The sequence below is a fragment of the Leucoraja erinacea genome, chromosome 14 (genome assembly GCF_028641065.1).
Source record: "Leucoraja erinacea ecotype New England chromosome 14, Leri_hhj_1, whole genome shotgun sequence".
Lineage (NCBI taxonomy): Eukaryota > Metazoa > Chordata > Chondrichthyes > Rajiformes > Rajidae > Leucoraja > Leucoraja erinaceus.
In genome coordinates, this window is record NC_073390.1 from 20,824,464 (window position 1) to 20,849,625 (window position 25,162).

General features: G+C 44.0%; 1 protein-coding gene across 1 annotated transcript in view; it reads left to right on the forward strand.

The window, feature by feature from the left end:
- Nucleotides 1-25,162, forward strand: part of LOC129703370 (mediator of RNA polymerase II transcription subunit 12-like protein) — a 453,395-nt gene that overhangs the window by 307,744 nt on the left and 120,489 nt on the right. The window lies entirely within an intron of this gene.

Genomic DNA, 25,162 nt, shown 5'->3' on the forward strand with positions numbered 1-25,162 from the left:
TAGATGCCAAAGGAATCAAGAAAAAACACAAATAACGCCTTACTGGATGAAATGCAGTGAGCAAACGGCCAATGTTCGCCAAGCACTCTGGCTGTTGTTGTCCCTTCAGCTCTCGTTTCTATCTACCGTCATTTCTCCTCACTTTTGGAATTCTGAAGTATGCTAAATGTCTCACACGCTTATCCCGATTTCCATAATTATTTACAGCGCAAAAATTGACAATTTCAGCGGGTTTTAACGTGCCCGCTACGCTGGAAACAATGGTAAGTGTCTACCTGCAGTTCATCGCGTGTAATCCACTTGGAGTAACGTAGCAACCGTACGGGTCATGGGTCGTGACCCGACAGCAATGAAACCTCCCTATATATAGAATACTATGTGTATATATATATATAAAGAATACTCTATACAAATTGGAAGCAATGAAGAACAGAAAGGCAGTTAAAAATTAATTGTGTTTAGCACACCATTAAAAACTCATTTACTGTGGTGGTCTAAATTGCGCCATTCTCCAGGTTTTAACAGTTTGTAAATACTTGAAATTCTTGACAATTCACTGACATTCTGCAGATTATAGCAGAGAAGGCTGTTGAACACCATCAACCCATGGAGGAGTAGTACATTACTGACAGCAGCATCGGGATTATCACGTTTAATCGAAACCGTTTGTTCCCTAGAAGTTGCTGTCAGCGTTTCTCCAAAGTAACATTCAGAGCTGTTGGTCATCCTGATCCAATCTGAAGACTAGTGTTTTAGCAAAGAGTGAGAGAAATCATAGCTGTGGTCAATCAGCCTGGAGAAGGGTCCTGACCCGAAACGTCACCCATCCACGTTCTCCAGCGAAGCTGCCTGACCCACTGGGTTCCTCCTTTTCTCACAGCTGTGGTTGTTCGCTACAAATAGCTAAATCAGAGGGAAAGCAAGTACACATCTAGACATGGGTGATTAATTTAATGAAAATACAATTGCACAGGAAGTACAGCAAGATGCTAACTGGAGGAACAACACCTCATATTCTGTTTGCATAGCTTGCAACCCAATGGTATGAACATTGAATTCTCCAATTTTACAATCCCCCGGCCTTGCATTTCTCCCCTCCTTTTGTGCCCCACCCTACTGCGCATCCATTTCTCCACTATCTTGCAGCCCCCCCTGCCCTTTCCTGCCCCCTCCCCATCCTTTCCCCATATCCCTCCCTCTGGCTTCACACTTTACTCCTCTTCTCTCCTTATCTCACACCCTTTTGTCTCCTCTTCAGCTCTAGCCATTGTCCACCCATTTGCCAATCAAAACCTCCCTCAACTGTATCCACCTATCACTTGTCTGTATCCACCTACCACCTGTCTGAAGAAGGGTCTCCACCCGAAACGTCACCCATTCTTTCTACCCAGAGATACTGCCTGTCTTACTGAGTTATTCCAGCATTTGTGTCGACGAATTAAACTAGCATCTGCAGTTCCTTCCTCCACCGATCATTTGCCAGGTCTTGCCTCACGCTCGCCTCTTCTCCAGCTTTCTTCCCCCTTCTACAATCATTCTGAAGATGGGTTCTGACCGAAATGTCACCTATCCATGTTCTCCATAGTTGCTGCCTGACCTGCTGAGCATTTTGTGTGTTTTTTATTGTAAACCAGCATGTGCATGTCCTTGTATCTCCAGTGTGTGAAGGGTACCGTTCTGGTCAGGGAAAATTAACTGGAGACCTGTAATTGAATCTGTTCCAATATCTTTATTTCCAACAACTCTGAAAACACTGCAAAACTAATGATATCATTAAACAACCTCCGTTCCATTGACACCATCTACACTCTACTCTGCCTCGGCAAGGCCACCTGCATAATCAAGGACCAGTCTCAGCCCAGCTACTCCCTCTTCTCCCCTTAGAGGTACAGAATTTGATAACGCACACCTCCAGATTCAGGTACAATTTCTTCCCAGCTGTTATCAGGCAACGGAACCATCCTCTCACCAACTAGAGAGAGGTCCTGACCTCCCATCTCCCTCTTTGGAGTTGAGTGAACTATCTTTAATTGGACCACTACACTCTATCTTGCACTAAACGTTATTCCCTTTGTCCTGTATCTGTAACACTGTGGACGGCTTGATTGGAGTCTTTTCGCTGACTGGATAGCACGCAACAAAAAAGTGTTTCACTGTACTGTGATACACATGACAATAATACACTAAAGTAAACTAAACTAAACTATTAGACTGGTCAATTAATACCTAATTAACACCAAGTCTCATGAGATTCTATTTATGGATATTAATAAACAAAGACCTTTTAATATGTTGGTGCTATGATTCATGCATAGAATTTGTTTCTAGATCAAATTCAAAGATTCTCCCATAAAAGTTGAAAATGTATAATTAATCCAATTATATACTGCAGACATTTAACTGTTGTGGATGAGTAATGTGTGTATATATCTGGTATTCCTGTACTATCTGTCCAGCAGCAACCATCTTTCATTGATTAGGCGGTTTGGCAGTTTTGCTGGGAATATTTTGTGTTGTACTGTTCCTGACAGACAGAGATAAAATGGACAATCAGAACCTTTTAACCAGGATGGAAACATCAAATACTAGAGGGCATAGCATTAAGTTGAGAGGGGCAAAGTTTAAAGGAGGTACAAAGAGTGGTGAGCGCCTGGATTGCGCTGTCAGACTTGATGGTTGAGGCAGATTAGTGAACGGCATTTCAAAGATTTTTGGATAGACATATGGAAATGCAGAGAATGGAGGGATATGGATATAGTGTAATAGACAGGAAATGTTGTTGCTGGTTTAGACCAAAAATATGCACAAAATGCTGGAGTAACACAGCATGTCAGGCAGCATTTCAGGAAAGAATGGATATGTAACGTTTCAGGCCGGGATAGTGGGAGAGGATGGGTGGAACTGGATGCAAGAAAAGACAGGGACAAATGAGGGGCAGCAACGGATGTCCTCAGGCAAGGTGGTTCCCTGATAGACTGATTGTTGACGAGGGACCGTGTGATCCCGAGAGGGTTACATCGTCATATGAGTACGAATATGAATTATGTGCAGGTAGATAAGAGTTGGTCTTGGCATCATGTTCGGCCCACACATTGTGGGTATCTGAAATGCACTGTTAGGGTGGTGGTGGAGGCAGATACAATGGTGGTGTTTTAGAGTCTTTTAGATAGATACATGGATATGCAGGGAATGGAGGGATATGGGTCACATGCGGGCAGATGTGATTAGTTTGTCTTGCTAACATATTCGGCATGGGCATTGAGAGCCGTAGGGCTTGTTCCTGTGCTGTATTTTTCTGTTCTATAGAGCACTTAGTACTCCTTCTCAAGGCAGAGATGCTAAAGTGTTTAATTGGACTCCTAGAATCATAGTATAGAAGGAAGCCATTTGTACCAGCTTTGGGTCAGAGTTAGGGTTACACACTCATTTCACTCCTGCTATCGGGAAGAAGATATATAATAGGAGCCTGAAAACTCCTATATCGACAACCTCCAAATAAGCTGTGAACTACATAGCCTTGGTTTTGTCTTTCTGCACTAGTTTTTGTTTGTTTGCATTTATATGTATGTTTGTGTATATGTTTGTGTGTGTGTGTGCATGTACATGTATATATATATAAGGTACACAAAATAGGCGACGTTTCGGGCCGAAACCCTTCTTCAGACTGATGGGGGGTGGGGGGGGGGAGAAGGGAGGAAAAGTGGAGGAGGAGGAGCCCGAGGGCGGGCGGATAATAGGGTGGGAGGAGATAGCTAGAGGGTTAAGGAAGGGGAGGAGACAGCAAGGGCTAGCAAAATTGGGAGAATTCAATGTTAATGCCATCCGGACGCAAGGTCCCCAGGCGGAATATGAGGTGCTGTTCCTCCAATTTCCGCTGTTGCTCACTCTGGCAATGAAGGAGACCCAGGACAGAGAGGTCGGATTGGGAATGGGAGGGGGAGTTGAAGTGTTGAGCCACCGGGAGGTCAGTATATATATATACTTTTTCGTTTATTATATTATTTACAGAGATTGTTTAAATCTCCGTCACCCTTCCAGGAAGAACATTTCAAATCAAAACAACCGCTTGTGTTAAGAACAAATTAATTCATCTTCCTCTTCGTCTTTGGCCAGTTATCTAAAATCTTTGCATGAAACCTGACATCCCTGGAGTATCAGATTGTGTGCATGTGTTAACCAGCCCAGCCTTTAGTTTACTATGCACCACAGATTCTGAGCACTATCTTCATTGAAACTATTTGCATATATTTAGTTGCATTCCATGACCGAAGATGTTGTGTACTGCTAAGTATTATGTCTTGGACTTACAAGGAATTGCAGATAGAGTCATACCGCGTGTGGAAACAGGCCCTTTGGCCAAACTTGCCCATGCTGACCAACATGCCCCATCTACACGAGTTGAACCTGCCTCCTTTTGGTCCATATCCCTCAAAACGTACCCTATCCATGTAAAGCTGATGCGGTAATCTTGAGCATAACGCAAAGTGCTGGAGGAACTCAGCAGGTCCGGCAGCATCTACGGAGGGAATGGATTGGTGAAGTTGGAGTTGGGACCCGTCCTTGAGACTATCTAGGAGATGGTTTGACCATGGGCTCATGGTGGTAGAGGTCAGCCTGCCAGTCTACAACGGTACCTCCCTTGTCAGCAAACCAGAAATGTCGCTTTTCTAGTTCCTCCGCAGATCAACCTGACTTGCTGAGTTACTCCAGCACCTTGTGCTTTGCACAAGAATTCTTTGTTGGTTATTTGAAGTGTTAATTTGGCTTTTTTATGATATCTGTTGAGGCTATGTTAAGATGTTGACACTTGGGGCTCTAATCTTGGTTTTGTTGAAAGGGTTTTCTGAAGATTTTTGTGGTAAAAATACAAGATCATTTCATCAAACTTTGCGAAGAAGAATTTCGAAGCTCTGAGATGATTTAAGTTTTCCCTCACCAAGTCCAAGTCCCAATTCTGAGTAATACCCATTGATACAAAGTTCTGGAGTAACCGAGCAAGTCTGGCAGCATCTCCAGTAGACATGGATAGGTGGCATCTCAGGTTGGACCCCTTCTTCAGGCGGAACAGATGAAAGAACATAGACTGTTGGTTGCATACAGTTGTGACCATTGAAAACAAGATTCAGAGACATTTTCTTCCCAGCTGTTATCAGGCAACAGAACCATCCTCTCGTCAGCGAGAGTGCTTTCCTGACCTCCCATCTACCTCATTGGAGTCCTTTGAACTATCTTTAATCGGACTTTATGCACTAAATATTGCATCTTTTATACTTTATCTGTACACTGTGGATGGCTTGTTTGTGATCATGTATTGTCTTATCTTCGACAGGATAGCACACAACCAAAAGCTTTTCACTGTTCCTCAGTACACGTGACAATAATAAGCTAAACTAAATAATGATATGACAGGCGATGGTGTTCCCATATGCAAGAGCACTGGAATTGTGTAGGAAGGAACAGCAGATGCTGGTTTAAACCAAAGATAGACACAAAATGCTGGAGTAACTCAGCAGGGCAGGCAGCATCTCTGGAGAGATGGAATGGGAGATGTTTCGGGTCGAGACCCTTCTTCAGAGTCTGAGATATTTTGTTTGTTTGCTTTTGTGTGTGTGTGTGTGTGTGTGTGTGTGTGTGTGTGTGTGTGTGTGTGTAGTGTGTGTGTGTGTGTGTGTGTGTGTGTGTGCGAGTGCGTGCGTGTGTGTGTGCGTAAAAATGTGTGTGACATCAGGTGGCTCCATACGATGCTGCCTCGCCAATGGCTGTTTTCGGGTTGAAGTAAAAATGTCTGTTTCAGTGCTTTAGTTTTGTAATGGTGGTTCGAGTTGAGAAAAATGCCTCTTCCTCGACGGTTGAAGTAAAAACTGCCCCGATCGTGGGAGAATAGGAGGGAAGAAGATGATACGTTATTGTCTTCCATCACAGTGCGCTGTGGTGGATGTTTATGTTAATTTATACGTACTAGTATGTCTTGTTGCTTTTCTGGTATGACTGTATGGCAAATCAAATTCCTTGTATGTTTTTACATACTTGGCTAATAAATTAATTACAATACAATACAATGCACGAAGGGTAGCTCCGAAAGTTTCGGTTGAAGAAGCCTGTACTGCTGAATTACTCCAGCATGCTAGGTTGAAAATGATTGTCTTATGGAGCTCTCTTTCGGTATAGAAGAAGCAAAAATGCACTGCTAATGACTCTTTGAGTTGAAGAAGCGAAGAACTTGACAACTTTCAGTTTGCACTATATTGATTTCAGGTAAAACTTAGCTACCACTTATGGCTGTGATTTTTGTCCATCTTACTCAGTTCCCCTCTGCTGATCAGGTGCAGAGGATTCTTCCCATCAAGTGTTATTAAAATAAAAGTGTTATTAGTGTTTAAAAAAATGTTGAGATTCTCTCTCCTGTCAATCACAAGCTATGAAGGCCCACACCGACAGATTTTCTGGTGGATTTCCCAAAAGGCCTGGGATCTTGTAGAAGCGATTATAAAAAATGATGCCAGAAGTGTGGCGTGTGAGCTCAGTCTCTGTCGGCATGATGTTCTTCAGGGGAGGGAGAGGTCACAAATATTCGCCAGTCTGATGATGAAGAGCAGCGTGTAGAGAACAGGAAACACCACCTGGGTGAATACAACCCTGAACAAAGGACCAGAATGTCTACTGAAAAGTGTGAGTGTGACGTATTGGATGTTTTGTGTGGTTTTCTTGCATGGTAGTTTCACCTTGCTTGAAATGGTATGAAACTGCATTTGAATGTGGTGGCCTTGCACCCTGCATGAAATGGCATGAAATTGCATTTGAATGTGGTGGCGTTGCGCCCTGCATGAAATGGTATATAAACGAAACTGCATTTGAATTTGGTGGCACTTGCACCCCATCATCTTAATTTCCATCATGCTTCCTCATTAAGTTATGCCCAAACATCAAGATAGTAAAAAAGCTGGAGTAACTCAGCGGGTCAGGCAGTATCTCTGGAGAACATGAATGGTATGAAACTGCACTTGAAAATAATTTGCCATTCTCTCTGCTGCCCCTGCTGGAGGGAGGGGGATGGGTGTGGCCTTGCACCCTGCTTGAAAACACTGGTAGTGAAAATGGATTTGAAAATTTGGTGGGTTGAAGTAAAAATGCCTTAATGACTCTGCTTGAAAAAAATGGCTAATTTCTTTGAAGCGAAAAATGCACTGCTAATAGCCGGTGAGTCAAAATGCCAGCCCTTTCGGTTGAAGACCAGCCGTGAGAGTGAGCACACAGGCTTGAGGGACTGAGCTGCCACCCCAAGAGTCAATTTGGCCCACAATGTCCATACTAGCCCTCTGGGGACCAGTAGTCCCTGCAGCCAACAACACCCATACCAGCTCTCCAGAAAGCCCCCCCCCCCTCCCCCTCCCCCACTGGCCACCAATATTGGAATTGGTGGAGAGGTGGATATTGCGTCAGGGGACCAGCCCTCCAGTGTGAACATGGGATCCAATGGGTCCCACTTAGTCTAGTCCTTCCTATTGTTTGGTGACCAGAACTGCAGACAATATTCCAGCTAGTCTCCAACATTTTGTTATAGATGTAAGGTGATGTCCCACTACTTTGCAATAGTGCCGTGCCTCCAGTTTGTTGAACAACTATGAAATTCCTTCTTAACTGTTCCCACAAGGGGGGGAACAAATACATTAGGTTATCATTTCAAGTCAGGACCCTACTTCAGATTGATTGTAGTGGGGAAGAGAAAGCTGGAAGAGAGGTTGGGGCTGGACAAAGCCTGGCAAGTAATAGGTGGATACAGGTGAGGAGGGGTTTTGGATTGGCAGACGGTTAGACAAGGCCGGAGACGGGAAGACAAAAAGCTCACGATAAGGAGATAGGGATTTATATTTTGAATCTATCCTTGTGTCCTTATCTCACAATTTTTATATTTTCATCTCTGGCCTTTGTTCGACCATCTACCAATCAACCCACCCTCCTCACCTGTATCCACCTATCACTTGCCAAACTATGTCTTTCAGTTTTCTCCCATCCAACTTAAATCAGTCTGAATAAGGATCCAGACCTGCAACATCACCTATCCATGTTGCCCAGAGAAGCTGCCTGAGTGACTCCAGCACTTTGTGCCTTTTTTGTAATTCAGCATCTGCAGTTACTTTGCTTGTCCATGTAGCTGAAGCTTCTCGCCCCTGGTACTATATATCTAGCTCTCTGCATCCACCATAGGATTCCCTAAAGTGAGATGCCCACATTACTAATGGAACCTAAACTATAATTAAAAACAGAGAGTGCTGTAAATACTCAGCAGGTCAGACTGCATCAAATGCACTAATATGATTAGTTTTAACCTGCAATTTGAGAAGGAGAACGTTAAATCGGAAGTGGCAGTGATGCAGTTGAACCAAGGGGAATATGAAGGCATGAGAGGGGAGCTGGCCAAAATAGACTGGAAAGGGATCCAAGCAGGGATGACGGCGGAACAGTAATGGCAGGAATTTCTGGGCATAATCCGGAAGACGCAGGATCATTTCATTCGAAAAAGGAAGAAAGATTCTAAGGGGAGTAGGAGACAACCGTGGCTGACAAGAGAAGCTAGGGATAGAATAAAACTAAAAGAAAAGATGTATAACACAGCAAAGAGTAGCCGGAAGCCAGATGATTGGGAAATTTTCATAGGCCAACAGAAGGAAACAAAACGGGCAATACGGGCTGAAAAGATGAAGTATGAAGGGAAGCTGGCCAGGAATATAAAGAAGGACAGTAAAAGCTTATTTAGATATGTTAAAGGAAAAAGAGTAGCAAAGTCAAATGTGGGTCCCTTGAAGGCAGACAGGGGTGAAATTATTAAGGATAACAAGGAAATGGCAGAAGAGTTGAATAGGTACTTTGTATCTGTCTTCACTAAGGAAGACACAAACGATCTCCCAGATGTACTGGAGGACAGAGGATCTAAGGGGGTAGAGGAACTGAAAGAAATTTTCATTAGGCGAGAAATAGTATTGGGTAGGCTAATGGGACTGAAGGATGATAAATCCCCTGGGCCTGATGGTCAGCATTCCAAGATCCTCAGGGAGGTGGCTCTAGAAATAGTGGACGCATTGGTGATCATTTTCCGATGTTCAATAGATTCATGATCAGTTCCTGTGGATTGGAGGATAGCTAATGTTATCCCACTTTTCAAGAAAGGAGCGAGAGAGAAAACGGGGAATTACAAACCAGTTAGCCTGACTTCGGTGGTGGGAAAGATGCTGCAGTCAATTATTAAAGAGGTAATAATGCTAGGCCCCAACGCCAACGGAGACCTGACAGGAAAAAGGTCGGGTCTCCCATGCAGCGAAGAGATTTTTTTAAGCTTCCCCCTCCCCGCCCCCCAGATATACGCAGTTAAAAACAGTATTAAAAAACACAAACAACTACTACACTTAACTAGAAGTTTGCAGATGACACAAAGCTGGGTGGCAGTGTGAACTGTGAAGAGGATGTCAGGAGGTTGCAGTGTGACCTGGACAGGTTGAGTGAGTGGTGAGTGGGCAGATGCGTGGCAGATGCAGTATAATATAGATAAATGCGAGGTTATCCACTTTGGCGGCAAAAACAAGGGGGCAGATTATTATCTCAATGGGGTTAGGTTAGGTAAGGGGGAGGTGCAGCAAGACCTGGGCATCCTTGTACATCGGTCACTGAAAGTTGGCTTACAGGTACAGCAGGCAGTGAAGAAAGCTAATGGAATGTTGGCCTTCATAACAAGAGGATTTCAGTACAGGAGTAAAGAGGTTCTTCTGCAGTTGTATAGTGCTCTGGTGAGACCACATCTGGAGTATTGTGTCCAGTTTTGGTCTCCTAATTTGGGAAAGGACATCCTTGTGATTGAGGCAGTACAGCATAGGTTCACGAGATTGATCCCTGGGATGGCGGGACTGTCATATGAGGAAAGATTGAAATGACTAGGCTTGTATTCACTGAAGTTTAGAAGGGTGAGGGTGGATCTTATAGAAACATATACAATTATAAAAGGACTGGACAAACTAGATGCAGGAAAAATGTTCCCAATGTTGGGCGAGTCCAGAACCAGGGGCCACAGTCTTAGAATAAAGGGGAGGTCATTTAAGACTGAGGTGAGAAGAAACTTTTTCACCCAGAGAGTTGTGAATTTATGGAATTCCCTGCCACTGAGGGCAGTGGAGGCCAAATCACTGGATGGATTTGAGAGAGAGTTAGATAGAGCTCTAGAGGCTAGTAGAGTCAAGGGATGTGGGGAGAAGGCAGGCACGGGTTATTGATAGGGGTCGATCAGCCATGATCGCAATGAATGGCGGTGCTGGCTCGAAGGGCCAAATGGCCTCCTCCTGCACCTATTTTCAATGTTTCTATGTTTCTAATGGAGAGAGAAGTAGAATTAATATTTCAGGTTGAAGACCCTTTAGTTATGAATGTTTCCAGCATTTTCTGTTTTTATTTCAGTCTTCATATATATATATATATATATCAGCATCGGTAGAGATATTATTAAACATATCTGAACTATGTGCCATGGATGCATCATTTCCTTTTTTAACTCAACTAACAAAGTACAGAATTCCACAGGTGTTTATAACAGCATTCTAAATCTGGCCCAACGGTCCATGTACAAAAGTCCTCGTGCTCTCTGCTCTTCCATCAACTTTAACATTTTACTGTTTGGTCTCTAACAATGTGGAAGGTGTGGAGAGGATACAGAACAGGTTTACCAGAATGTTGCCAGGATTAGAGGGTACTAGCTACAAGAGGTTATTGGATACATTTGGATTTTTTTTCTCTAGAATGCCGGTGGTTGAGGGGAGACTTCAACATGGAAGTATATAACATTATGAGAGGCATAGCTAGAGTGGATAGGCAGAACCTTCCGACCACCCTATCACCGACTAGAGAGCGGTCCTGACCTCCCATCCACCTCACTGGAGACCCTGAGACTATCTTTAATTGGACTTTACGGGACTTTATCTTTCACTAAATGTTATTCCCTTCATCCTGAATCTGTACACTGTGAACAGCTTGGATGTAATCATGTAACTCAGCGGGTCAGGCAGCATCTTTGGAGAAAAGGAATAGGTGACGTTTCAAGTTGTAACTCTTATTTCAGAGTTGTAATCGTGTAAAGTCTTTGACTGGGATAGCACGCAACGAAGATGCTTTTCACTGTACCTCAGTACACATTACAATAAACTAAACAAGTTATAAATGCAAGGCCATCTGTGAATTTGGGAATTACACCCAGTTCACCAATGACCATGAATGGGAATCAAATAAACTGTCTCACTTGGCATGCCACCAGACACTTGAGACTCTTTCTGAGTTATTAGGACTTACAATTGCATTTAATCTGCTCCCTAATCTATCACTTGGTATAAATACTTGAGATCATCACCAATTGGGTGCTGACTAATTAGATCTGCATTCTGTTGGTTCGATACCAGATCTGAGTTCTGTCGGTTCCAGGTCTATAAGCTTTCGGTTCCATTCGCGTTTGGAATTTGGATTTCCTTCAGTACTTCTCGGTGAGCCTGCATTCCAGTCCTTTCCATTTCTGAGCCCGCTGACATAAACATTTGCAGATGGAGATTATATGTACTCAATATTTTATGCTGTAAACTTTCCAGAACTTGCTCAGTACACTTTGAAAATAATTTGTTGGTATTAGCACAACTATATTTGAATCCAAAACTCAATGTACGTACTGGAGTAACTCAACTGATCAGGCAGCATCTGAGGAGCAACGTTTTGAAAATGTCACGTAATTTCCCTCCATAAATACTGCTTTACCAGCTGAATTCCTCTAGCACTGTGTGTTTTTGCTGAAGATTTTATCATCTCCAGTTCCTCGTGTCACTACTGTATTTTTGAATCCATGTCTCGTCACCAAATTAACTGCAGAATTGTAATCAAAAACCTTGTTCACATTTCCACTCGCTTAACAATCTGAAGTAATTATAATAATACTGTGTATTATTAGTCTCATTCTTTAAGACTAGAACATTTCCCTGTTTTTTCCTCGATCCCCTGGCTTTAGATATCAACCACGTAATGATGAATAAATTGTACTTACATCGTGAACAATGGATGAAGAGAACTTGTTAAGAGCTGTTTCATTCTAAACATGACACCAAATGACACTACTGATTAGTTAGCAGTTCCTTATTTCACTGTGATTTCCTGTTGGCAGCCGTAGTAATGAGTTACATTGATTTTTAAGAATTTCTGTGTAATTCGTTGACCAAGTTTTGTTTATTGATGGAGAGTTGCAGGACAAGTAAACAGTCACTCTTTGAAGCTCACAGGTGATTTACCAAGTGAGCAGGTTGTCATGAATCCTGGTCAACCGATCTGTTCATGAGGTGATGATCAATGATCGATTTTTTAAGCGTGCAGCCGTCCCACCTATATTCTTGAAACATTATTGGCTTCGCCAATGGAAAGACGCTGTTGTTTAAAATAGCATCACGACAAGTGACCACTTCTGTGTCAGCAGTAGTCTCTGCATGCCTCTATTCCACATCCGTGGTTGCCCATTTAAAACCAGTAATGCTTTGCTAAAGAAGGGGAACTTTACTTGTGGGAAATGGCTATCCTGGGGAAATTTACAGACGAACCAGCACTCACAGTTTCGAAAGCCTTACATTTTTGTAAGTTTAGATATGAATACGTTTCTCTTTATAGAAACATAGAAAAAAGGTGCACGAGTAGGCCATTCGGCCCTTCGAGCAAACACCGCCATTCAATATGAACATGGCTGATCATCTAAAATCAGTAGCCTGTTCCTGCTTTCTCCCCATATCCCTTGATTCCATTAGCCCTAATTGCTAAATCTAATTTTAAAACATCTAGTGAATTGGCCCCCACTGTCTTCTGTGGCAAAGAATTCCACAGATTCATAACTATCTGGGTGAAAATGTTTTTCCTCATCTCAGTTCTAAATGGCCTACTCCTTATTCTTATTTTGTTACAACGTGTCCTCCTCTTCAAAGAGGTAGAAGACACTTCAGAATATTAAAAAACCATTTGATGCCATATAAAAATCCTTAAAACAGGTAGACTGGTTTGTGTTGTGTAACTCAGATTGCATTTTTTTAAAGTACTGTTACTATTTATCCGAATAAGATTTCAACGAGTTAAAATCAATAATTTGGACTGAATTATATTCTCTTATTCAAGAGTCTTGTGCTACTTGTCCACAAGAAAGCTCACCATTGAAGATAGACAAAAAATGCTGGAGTAACTCTGTGGGTCAGGCAGCTTTTCTGGAGATAAGAAATAGGTGAAGTTTAGAGTTGAAATGAAATGAAATGAAATGATTCAATTAATTGTCATTGTCAGTGTACAGTACAGAGACAACGAAATGCATTTTTAGCATCTCCCTTGAAAGGGAGACACAGGGCGTCGCGGTGTGCCCGCGCCTGCCGCTGTAATTACATTCCATTACACACAGGCAAAGGTGGGTGAAGTGTCTTGCCCAAGGACACAACGACAGTATGCACTCCAAGCGGGATTTGAACCGGCTACCTTCCGGTTGCCAGCCGAACTCTTAGCCCATTGTGCTATCTGTCGCCCTGAGACCTTCTGACTGAAACGCCACCTATTTCATTTCTCCAGATAGGCTGCCAGACCCGCTGAGTTACTCCAGCATTTTTTGTCCAAGTTTGGTGTAAATGAGCATCTGCAGTTCCTACACTGAAAGGTGTCATTGAGGTTTTTAGTTTTAGAGAAACAGCATTGAAACAGGCCCTTCAACCCATCGGGTCCACGCCAGCCATCAATCACCCGTACACATTAGTTTTGTTTTACACATTAGGGATGATTTTTATAGGAGCCAATTAATCTACAAACCTGCATGTCTTTGGAGGAAACGGGAGCACCTGGAGAAAACTTACATGGTCACAGGGAGGCAAACTGTTACAAACTCTGTACAGACAGCACATGTAGTCAGGATTGAACCCAGGTCTCTGCCGTTGTATGGCAACAGGTCTACTGCTGCGTCACTGTGCCGCCACTGTTTACTTCTTCAATGAGATAGAAGAAAGATATTCAAAACCCTTTGTTGCCAAAGCAAAAACCCACAAAAGAGGTGACTGGTGTGTGTTCTGTAACTCAGATTGCACTATTGTTGAATACAGTGAAGGCGGCACAGTGGCCAAGCAGTAGAGCTTCACAGTCTGAAGAAGGTTCCCAAGCCGAACTAGTGTGTGAGGAGGTCGTCAGGGACTTTGTAGGCCGGCAGGCTTGTTTCCATACTGTATCCCTCAATCAATCAATCATTCAGTCATCTGTCCATTTCCCTCCACAGATGCTGCCTGGCCTGCTGAGCTCCTCCAGCAGTTTGATTTGTGCATTTGTCAACTAATGCTTTACAACGGGAATTGGCATTAGAAGGGTGGCATAGGGGTGCAGCGGTAGAGTTGCTGCCTCACAGCGCCAGAGAACCGGGCTTGATCCTGATTATGGTCACAGTCTGTACAGAATTTGTATGTTCTTCCTGTGACCACGGGGATTTCTCTGGGTGCTCCGGTTTCCTCACACACACTAATGACATGCAGGTTTGTAGGCTTAAGTAAATTCTCCCAAGTGTGTAGGATAGAACTAGCTTGTGGATGATTGCTGTTTGGCACAGACTCGGTGGGTCGAATGGCATGTTTCCATGCTGTATCTCTAATATAAACATAAAACAAGAGAATAACAGATGCAGAACAGTAAGGAATGGAACCGATGGTATTGTTGAATGAAGAACTATCATAAATTCAAAATAGGCACAAAAAGCTGGAGTAACTCAGCGGGTCAGACAGCATCTCTGGAGAAAAGGAATAGGTAACATTTCGGGTTGAGACCCATCATTATGCTGTCTGCAGTCACAAATTCATGTCTAATTTGAGTTGTTCCTTCTTTTCAGATCCCTGCGGTATTCTGAACTGGTGTTTCTAAAATAATTTAATGTAACTACTTGGTCTTTTTATTGAGATGATGCTGTGGCTGATCACCCTTGGTTATTTCCAGCCTGTGGTCCGAAGATTGTCATTATTTCAGTCAGTTGGTTCAATTTCCTGTTTAGCAGAGTCTAGCTAAACAACCATGCATCATTGGTCACTGTAGGTTTTTCTTCATAGACATAGAAAAGACATATAAAATAAAAAGTGCAGGAAGAGGCCATTTGGCCCTTCGAGCCAGCACCGCCATTCATTGTGATCATGGCTGATCGTCCCCAATCAGTAACCCGTGCCTGCCTTCTTCCCATATCCCTTGATTCCACTCGCCCCTAGAGTTCTATCTAACTCTCTCTTAAATCCATCCAGTGATTTGGCCTCCACTGCCCTCTCTGGCAGGGAATTCCACAAATTCACAACTCGGTGCAGGACTGTTTTGAAACATGCAGTATTGTTTAACATTTTAAACAGCAAATACGGAGCTGTGTCGCAGTTGTTTTCGAACTGGACACGATAGGCCACAGATCCTTCTATGTATGGAACTGTAGTTTAAAACAGCAGTTGTACAAATCATCGAGAGTTTGTGAGGCTATCTCTATGCTATGTCTACGAGGCAAGTCCTTGGGATTGTATCAGATTTTAGACTCTTTTCTTGTCGAGTTCCTCAAGCTGTATAGCCTTTGTACAGCTAAGTTTTAGGTGAATTGCTACACCAGAACAGACAGGAAATCCTGTTTTTTGAACGGACTTTAAAAAAAAAAAGAGAACGACACGATGGCAGTGTCCGCGGGCTACATCGGAAACCATGGCACTTTTGACAAGATTAGAGAGCCGTTCAGCTCCTATATGGAGAGAGCAAACATGTTTTTCATGGCAAACAATATAATGGAGATAGTGACTGAAACAAATAAGGCTGTTTGTGAATACATGAAAGCAATTCTGCTCACGGAGATCGGCCCTGAAGTGTACGGCACACTCTTGAATCTCCTTGCACCCATAAAGGCAAAAGACGTGCCATTCAATGATATTATGAAGAAGTTGGAGGAACACTTCAATCCAAAGCTTCTGGAAATTGCAGAAAGCTATAAATTTGGCACTAGAAACCAGAAGCAGAATAAGCCAATCAATGAGTACATTGTTGCCTTGAAAAACTTAACTTTGCACTGTAACTTTGGAACATTTCTCGGATGTGCACTACGCGACAGATTTGCTTGTGGTGTAGTACGTGAACAAATTCAGTCCAAACTCGTGAACACTCCAGACCTTACATTCTAGAAAGCATGAAAAATTGCTACCACAATGAAGATGGCATCAAAGAATGCTCGCAAGTTTCTCCCACCACAGACTGCAGTGGCCGTTTACAGTCACAAGGCAGTGCCTATGGCCAAACCAAGAGGTGCTAAACCAAAACCAAAGTATGGTGGGGAGCTAAGTTCAGCCGGTTGGTATCGTTGCAACAGTAATCACTCATCCCAATTTTGTCATTTCAAAATGGCCAAGTGCTACAACTGCCAGAAGAAAGGCCATATTGCCTCAGCATGTCGGGCCAAACTTCAAACAGGAAACCAACAACGTGTGGGAAACAAGCAACAACACCAGAAAGGAGTTCACAACTTGGAGATGAACTCAGATGGAAATGAACTTGGGTTGTACGCCATTTATGCAACCAACATCGATAAGCCTACAACCAGCCAAGGCAAGGGCTTTCGCACCAAACTATTGATTAATGAACAGTTAATCGATATGTGTATCGACATGGCAGCAGATTGCTCGGTCATGAGCAAAGACCTGTACGAAATTAAGTTCCCACAGACATTATTTTTTGAGAGTAAGGTCAAGCTGAGAACCTATTGGGGAAAAATTTTGGAGACATGCAACCAAATGAACTGTAAAGTTCAGCATAATGGTCAGTCAGTAACATTGCCCATCATAATGGCCCGCTACAGAAATAAACCGACCCTCCTTGGAAAGGATTGGCTGAGTAGAATAAAGTTAGACTGGAAGAACATTCTCAGCGTCGATTTGTCCAAATCACGTCTTGAAAACGTCATAAGCAAACATGCAGAAATATTTACCGACAGTTACATGGGAATAACAGGGTACTCTGCACATATTCGACAAGTAAGACCTTATGCTCTAAATCAACAAGTGGATTAAGAACTTTACAGTGTAGAGCGGAATGGGGTACTGTGGCAGAATTGTGGCCGTACCCAAGGCTGACAAAACTGTTCGACTATGCGGTGACTACAAAGTCACAATCAACCAAGCCGTTGACGATGGACAATATCCGTTACCAACCTCGCAAGATCTGTACGCAAAACATAGGGGAGCAAGAGTCTTCACTAAACTGGATTTATCTCACGCTTATGCCCAACTCAATGTCGACAAGGAAAGTCAGCGGTACTTGACTATCAACACACATAAGGGCTTGTATTCATCTACAAAGCTGCCCTATGGTGTGAAATCCTTGCAAAATATTACAAGGCATTCTGCACAGTGTGTGCAACCAGGATGTCCTACTGATATTCACGGAGGGCATGGTAGAACATCTGGAAATCCTTGAGCAATTTCTCATACGACTGAACTGCCACAATGTCAAACTGCGACAAAGTAAATGTGCATTTGTGCGGTCAGAGGTGGTCTACCTTGGACTCAAAGTAGACGCCAACGGACTTCACCCTGTGAAGGCGAAAGTGGGAGCAATAGTGAAAGCGGCAAAACCCAACAATGTGTCAGAGCTACGATCATTCCTTGGGATGGCCCTGTCTCACTGTACGAGTTCATTCAAGTGCTCTCCCGAGTTTAAAAAAAAATCAAACTCATGGTAAGCACGAAGAATGAACTTAGCGGGTACATCGGAGCTCGGGGACGTCTCCTAGCGGCTCGTAACGCTAACGGCAGGTAATCGGGAAACACGGTAAGCTCGGGAAGACTCGTGAAGATTTTTCAACATGTTGAAAAATGTCCACGAGAGCCCCGAGTACCTGTACCTCGGTACACGTGGCAATAAACTAAACTAAACTATAATGAAACCCAACATACCAATTACTTTGCTAAATGTTTGTTTGCACTGCTTGCATTTTAATTTTTTCGCCTATTGAGTCAGCCCCCACAGCTTCCTCGGCTCTTATTTCTCATGATTTAATGTACAGCCTGCATTTTCTATTTTTGCTTTTACTTACCCAAGACATTCAGGGTCATATCATAGATACATAGATAATAGGTGCAGGAGTAGGCCATTTGGCCCTTCGTGACAGCACCGCCATTCAATGTGATCATGGCTGATCATCACAATCAGAACCCCGTTCCTGCCTTCTCCCCATATCCCTTGATTCTGCTAGACCTAAGAGCTCTATCTAAAGGGCCTGTCCCACAGGCTACTTTTTAGGCGAGTGCAGGAGGCTCTACGCTCGCCTCATGATCGCCACATGGTCGCCACATGTTCACTGGTGGTCGCTGGTGAGTGTCCTTCATGGTCGAGAGGAGTTCCCGCATTCTGGGAACTAGTCGCGGCCTCAGTATTGGTTGGCATGAAAAAAATCGATACTTTTGTATTGGTAGGTGCACTGGTAGAGGGGTCGCCATGTCGTTGTAGGCAGTCGAGGCAGTCGTAGGTTGTTTTAGTTACTCTCCTTTGCTGACTGGGCATTTCTATTGGCTCATTGGGGAAAAAACGTAAGTACGAGTTTTTAGAACCAAGGAAAACCGACCGGTAATGTTAAACGCCCACTAAACTTCACAGCTGTGTATCTCTGCCTTAATAAAAGTTGTCTGGCATCTTAAAAGTGTCTCCACTCTTTCTTCTTCTCCACCCTTCCCCCCCCCCCCCCCCCCCCCCCCACCCCCCCCCCTGCCCTTTTAAAGGACTTACCGTACACTGTGCTAGCAGTCTTTAACCTTCCTGTTCATCACGGTGTGTGTCTGTATCACCTTGGCTTTGCACTGTGTGAATTTCAGACAGTGCTCCCCCACTTTTCCTGGCCCCCGCCTTTGCGATGTGTGTGTGTGTGTGTGTGTGTGTGTGTGTGTGTGTGTGTGTGTGTGTGTGTGTGTGTGTGTGTGTGTGTGTGTGTGTGTGTGTGTGTGTGTGTGTGTGTGTGTGTGTGTGTGTGTGTGTGTGTGTGTGTGTGTGTGTGTGTGTGTGTGTGTGTGTGTGTGTGTGTGTGTGTGTGTGTGTGTGTGTGTGTGTGTGTGTGTGTGTGTGTGTTCCGCTCCGACGGTCGCGGTTCCAGTTCGCGATTTTTCAGGCGAGTGCCTCGAGCTTGAAGGTCGCAGGCAGTCCGCTGATAAGTCGCACGTGGGACAAGCCCTTAACTCTCTTTTGAATGCATCCAGTGAATCGGCCTCCACTGCCTGCTGAGGCAGAGAATTACACAAATTCACAACACTCTGGGTGTAAAAGGTTTTCCTCATCTCAGTTATAAATGGCCTACCCCTTATTCTTAAACTGTGACCCCTGGTGCTGGACTCCCCCAACATCGGGAACGTTTCCTGCATCTAGCGTGTCCAATCCCTTAATAATTTAATATGTTTCTATAAGATACCCTCTCATCCTTCTCAATTCCAGTGAAGACAAGCCCAGCCGCTCCATTCTTTCATCATATTACAGTCCCGCAACCTGGAAATTAACCTTGTGAACCTACGCTGCACTCCGTAAATAGCAAGAATATCCTTCCTCAAATTAGAAGACCAAAACTGCACACAATACTCCAGGTGTGGTCTCACCAGGGCCCTGTAGAACTGCAGAAGGACCTATTTCTCTTGCCACCAAAGTGGATAACCTCGCATATATCCACATTAAACTGCATCTTCCTGTTCTTGCCACCAAAGTGGATAACCTCACATTTATCCACATTAAACTGCATCTGCCATGCTTCCGGTCACTCACCCAACCTGTTCAAGTCACCCTGCATCCTCATAGCATCCTCTTCACAGTTCACACTGCCACCCAGTTTTCTGTCATCTGCAAATTGGTTAATGTTATTTTTAATTCCTTCATCTAAATCATTAATTGTATATTGTCCCAGCACCGAGCCTTGCGGTACCCCACTACTCACTGCCTGCCATTCTGAAAGGGACCCGTTAATCCCCTTGTTCCCTATAATACATTCACCTATTTCTGTCTTCAAGGGACCCACATTTGTCTTAACTAATTTTTTTCCTCTTTATAAACCTGAAGAAATTTTTACTATCCTCCTTTCTATTCTTGGCTAGCTTACCTTCATATTTCATCGTTTCTTGCCTTTTTACTTACCCTATGTTGATCTTTGAAAGTTGCCCAATCCTCTGGCTTCCCTCTCATCTTTGCTATGTTATACGTCTTCTTTTTTATTTTAATACTGTCCTTGACTTCCCTTTTCAGCCACGGTCGCCTCTTACTCCCCTTAGAATCTTTCTTCCTCTTTAGAACGAAATGATCCTGCAGCTTCTGGATTATCCCAGAAATACCTGCCGTTGCTGTTCCACCATCATCTCTGCTAGTGTCCCTTTCCAGTCAACTTTGGCCAGTTCCTCCCTCATGCCTCCATAGTCCCCTTTGTTCAATTGCAATACTGACACTTCCGATTTTACCTTCTCCCTCTCTAATTGCAGATTAAAAATTATCATATTATGGTCACTACCTCCTAATAGTTCCTTTACCTTGAATTCCCTTATCAAATCCGGTTCATTACACAACACTAAATCCAGAATTGAGAACAAGCTGCTCCAAGAATCCATCCCGGAGGAACTCTACAAACTCCCTTTCTTGGGGTCCAGTACCAACCTGATTTTCCTAGTCTACCTGCATGGAGAAATCTCCCATAACCACCATAACCTCCTACTCCCATTACCTTTGTTACATGCCAATTTTAACTCATGATGCAACTTACACTTTATATCCAGGCTACTGTTTTGGGGCTGAAGAAGGGTTTCGGCCCGAAACGTTACCTATTTCCTTCGCTCCATAGATGCTGCTGCACCCGCTGAGTTTCTCCAGCATTTTTGTGTACCTACTGTTTGGGTGCCTGTGTTAACTCCCATTCGGGTCTTTTTACCCTTACAATTTCTCAGTTCTATCCACAATGACTACATCTTCTGTCAAGGGACTGAATTCTTTACCAACAGAGCCACACCACCCCCTCTGCCCCCCTGTCTCTATTTTCGATAGGACATATACCCATGAATATTCACTTCCCAGCTCTGAACCTCTTGCAGCCATGTCTTTGTAATTCCCACAACATCATACTTACCAATTTCTAATTGAGCCTCAAGCTCATCCACTTTATTTCTTATACTTTGCGCGTTCATATATAACACGTTTAATTCAGTATTCACCTCCCCTCTCACACCGGTTCCTATTTCACCTAATCTTACTCTCTTATCCCTTCTTGAACTTTCCGTCCCATTAATTTGGGTGTATTTCGTAACTTTTCCTGTAATTCTCTTCCCCTTTAACTCCATCCTTGTACTCCTGATATGTCAACCCCATATGCTGGAATTTATTTTGTGACTGGTTGTGCTTTATGAAACCCATACCATCAGTGATTCCCTCTGCGTTTGGTGTCAGTTCATGAGGACCTTGTTTTAATCACATGTCTTATATCCTAAGAAGGGTCCCAACCCGAAACGTCGCCCGTCTGTTCCTTCCCCAGATGCTTCCTGACCCACTGAGCTCCTCCAGCACTGATGTGACTTTAGGCTGATCTCGACATTCCTGCCTCCCCATTGCCATCCTTTCTTTCTTGCCCTTATCATTAATCTGTCTGCTTCCACCTTAAAAATAGTCCACGATTTCTGCATCACTGGTCTTTGAGGAAGATGGTTAGAATGAAGGAATTAGGGTGGCTTATTGGCACAGCTGGTAGAGCCGCTGCCTCATAGTGCCAGAGACCCAGAGTTCGACTGTCCTCAGATGCTGTCTGTGTAGAGTTTGCACGTTCTCCCTGTGACTGAGTGCTTTTCCTCCGTTGCCACGGTTTCCTCCTACACGTTTTGACATAAAGGGTAGTTGTTGTTTGGAACAATCTGCTGGAGGAAGTAGTTGAGGCAAAGACCATCACAACGTTGAAGAAGCAATTAGACAGGTACATGGATAGGACAGGTTTAGTGGGGTATGGGCTAAATGCAGACAAGTGGGAAATGTTGGTTGCTGTGGGCAAGTTGGGCCGAAGGGCCTGTTTCCACACTGTGGGACTCTGTGACTATAGGCGGGCAGGTGGGACTAGTGTGGATGGGACATCTTGATTGAAATTAGCAAGGTAGGATCACGGGCCTGTTTCTGTGCTTTATGCCTCTATGACTATGATATTTGTCTGTAATTGACTTCTCTAGGGTACTTTCAGTGGGCAAGGATCAAGCAGGAAATTGTCATCAAATATATAGTTGTAGCAGTTCATGGTTTCTTTTGACATATTTTAGTAAAGTGGCAACTTTCAATTTATTTTCTGCAGAGGAAACTGAACCAACTGGCTCTGAATATCGGAAGTAATATTTTGGCATGAGATGAGTGTTAAACCCCTGTCTCACGGTGCGAGTTGACCCACGAGGTACCCCGTTAAAACTCGTGGTAATAACGTACGATTAACGTAGCTGTAACGTCGGAAATCGTGGACGCAACTTAGAGACTTGTGGCGCTAACGGCAGGTGAACTGAAATGTGCTAGAAACCTCCTCACTGCATCATGGCGCACACTCATTTTACTCTGCTTTGTCAGGTTTAACGACTGAAGTTTTGCGAATGGATCAGCAGTTCTGAGTTTGGAGAATGGGCGGCACAGTGGCGCAGCAGTAGAGTTGCTGCCTCACTGCGCCAAAGACACTGATTCGATCCTGACTGCGGGATGCTGTCTGTACGGAGTTTGCACGTTTTCTCTCTGAATGCGTGAGTTTTCTCCAGGTGACAATAGACAATAGGTGCAGGAGTAGGCCATTCGGCCCTTCGAGCCAGCGCCGCTATTCAATATGATCATGGCTGATCATCCGCAATCAGTAACCTGTTCCTGCCTTCTCCCCAGGTACTTTGATTTCCTCGCACATTCCAAAGACGTGCAGGTTGGTAGGTTAATTGGCTTCTGTAAATTGTACCTAGTGTGCAGGATAGAACTAGCATAGGCGTGATCGCTCGTCGGTGTAAACTTGGTGTGCATGTTTCTACATTGTATCTTGACAGTAAAAAATGCAGCGTAAAAAATGCAGCGTCTGTCTCTGCCTCCTCCTCGGCCCCTCGACAAGCCCAGTGTACCCTATCGCTGTAATCTTATGTCTAATAACAAGGACCTGTAGATGCTGGTTTATACCAAAGAAAGCCACAAAGTGCTGGCGTAACTCAGCAGATCAGACAACATCTCTGGAGCACATAGATGGGTGACGTTTCGGGTCAGTCTGAAAAAGGGTCCCGACCCGAAAGGACACCTCTCCATGTTCTCCAGCCACACTGACCTGCTGAGTTGCTCCACCACTTTCTTGAGTAATTCTGTAACATAAGGGCGGCACGGTGCGCAGTGCTACAGTCGCTGCCTTACAGCGCTTGCAGCGCCGGAGACCCAGGTTCGATCCCGACAACGGGTGCTGCCCGTATACAGTTTGTACGTTCTCCCTTCACATCCATCTACAAAGCACTAAGAATTGTATATGGTTCAGTAAGATCACCTCTTAATTATTTACATTCTTCTACACCACAGATTCAGTCTTCATAATGTCTCTTCACACGATGAACCTGTTCTGCCAAAAGTGAATCAGGTGAATCTTCTCCGCACTCTATCATAAGTATATCCTTCCTTGTGCAGTGAGAGACCTGGTTCCCTGATGTTGCAGGTATAGTTTCACCAGTGTTGTATATCATTGCAGTAGAACATCAGAACTCCTGTCTTGAAATTGACACAGTGGCGCATCTCACAGCGCCAGAGGCCCAGGTTCGATCCTGACCTCAGGCGCTGTCTTTGTGGAGTATGCATGTTCTCCCTGTGACTACATTTGTTTCCACCGGGTGCTCCGGTTTCCTCCCGTATTCCAAAGACGAGCGAGTTTGTCGGTTAATTGGCTTCTGTAAATTGCCCCTAGTACACAGAGTGCAAAACAGGGATAACATAGAACTTGCAAACAGGTGATCAATGGTCGTTGTGGACTCAGTGAGCCCAAAGGGCCTGTTTCCATTCTGTATCTTTCAATAAATTAAATCAATTCAATCAATTAACTAAAGGGTTGTGCTATAATTTGTGTGGCTACCGTGCAGTGCAGTAGCCTACGTTACATGTTTATCTTGGGGTGCTTTCTATGTGGGGTTTGCACGCTCTTGTTGTAAACACATGTGACCGAGTGGGTTTCCTCCAGGTGCTCCAGTTGCTTCCCACTCTCCAAAGACGTGTGGGTTTGTAGGTTTATTGGCCTCTGTAATACTGCCCCTAGTGTGTAGGGAGTGGATGAAAAAGTGCGATAACATAGAACTAGTGTGAACGGGTGATCGATGGCCGGCATGGACTTGGTGGGCCGAAGGGCCTGTTCCATGCTGTGTCTTTCGATCAATCAATCAATGATTTGTTACTAGAGACTTCTGTGCAACCTCTTCACAGGCTGCACTGTCACCAATAGCAAACGTGAATTGATCACATCTTTCAAATCATTAATATCGATCGTGACCAGCTGGGGCCTCGACACTATTCCCAGATGACTGGGTTCATGTATGAGGAGAGTTTGAAGGCCCTGGGCCTTTACTCGCTGGAGTTTAGAAGGATAAAGGGAGAACTCATTGCATCCTATCGAATAATGAAAGATCCAGATAGTGTGTACGTGGAAAGGATGTTTGCAGAGTTTAGCTTAGAGACACAGCACGGAAACAGGCCCTTCGGCCCCACCGAGTCCATGCCGACCAACGATCCCTACACACTAACACCATCTTTATGCACTAAGGACAATATACAATTTTACCAAGTAGCCTACAAACCTGTATGTCTTTCGAGTGTGGGAAGAAACCGGAGAAAACCCATGTAGGTCACAGGGAGAACGTACAAACTCCATACAGACAGCACCCATAGTCAGGATCGAACCCGAGTCTCTGGCGCCACCCATTTATTTGATTGATTGAATTGATTGAAAGATTCAATTCGAAAGAGTGGAAACAGGCTCTTTGGGCTCACACCAGTCCACACCAACCATTGGCACTGTAAGGCAGCAACTCTACCGCTGCACCACCGTGGGAGAGTCTAGACCCAGAGGACACAGCCTCAGAATAAAAGAACTTACCTTCAAAATGGAGATGAG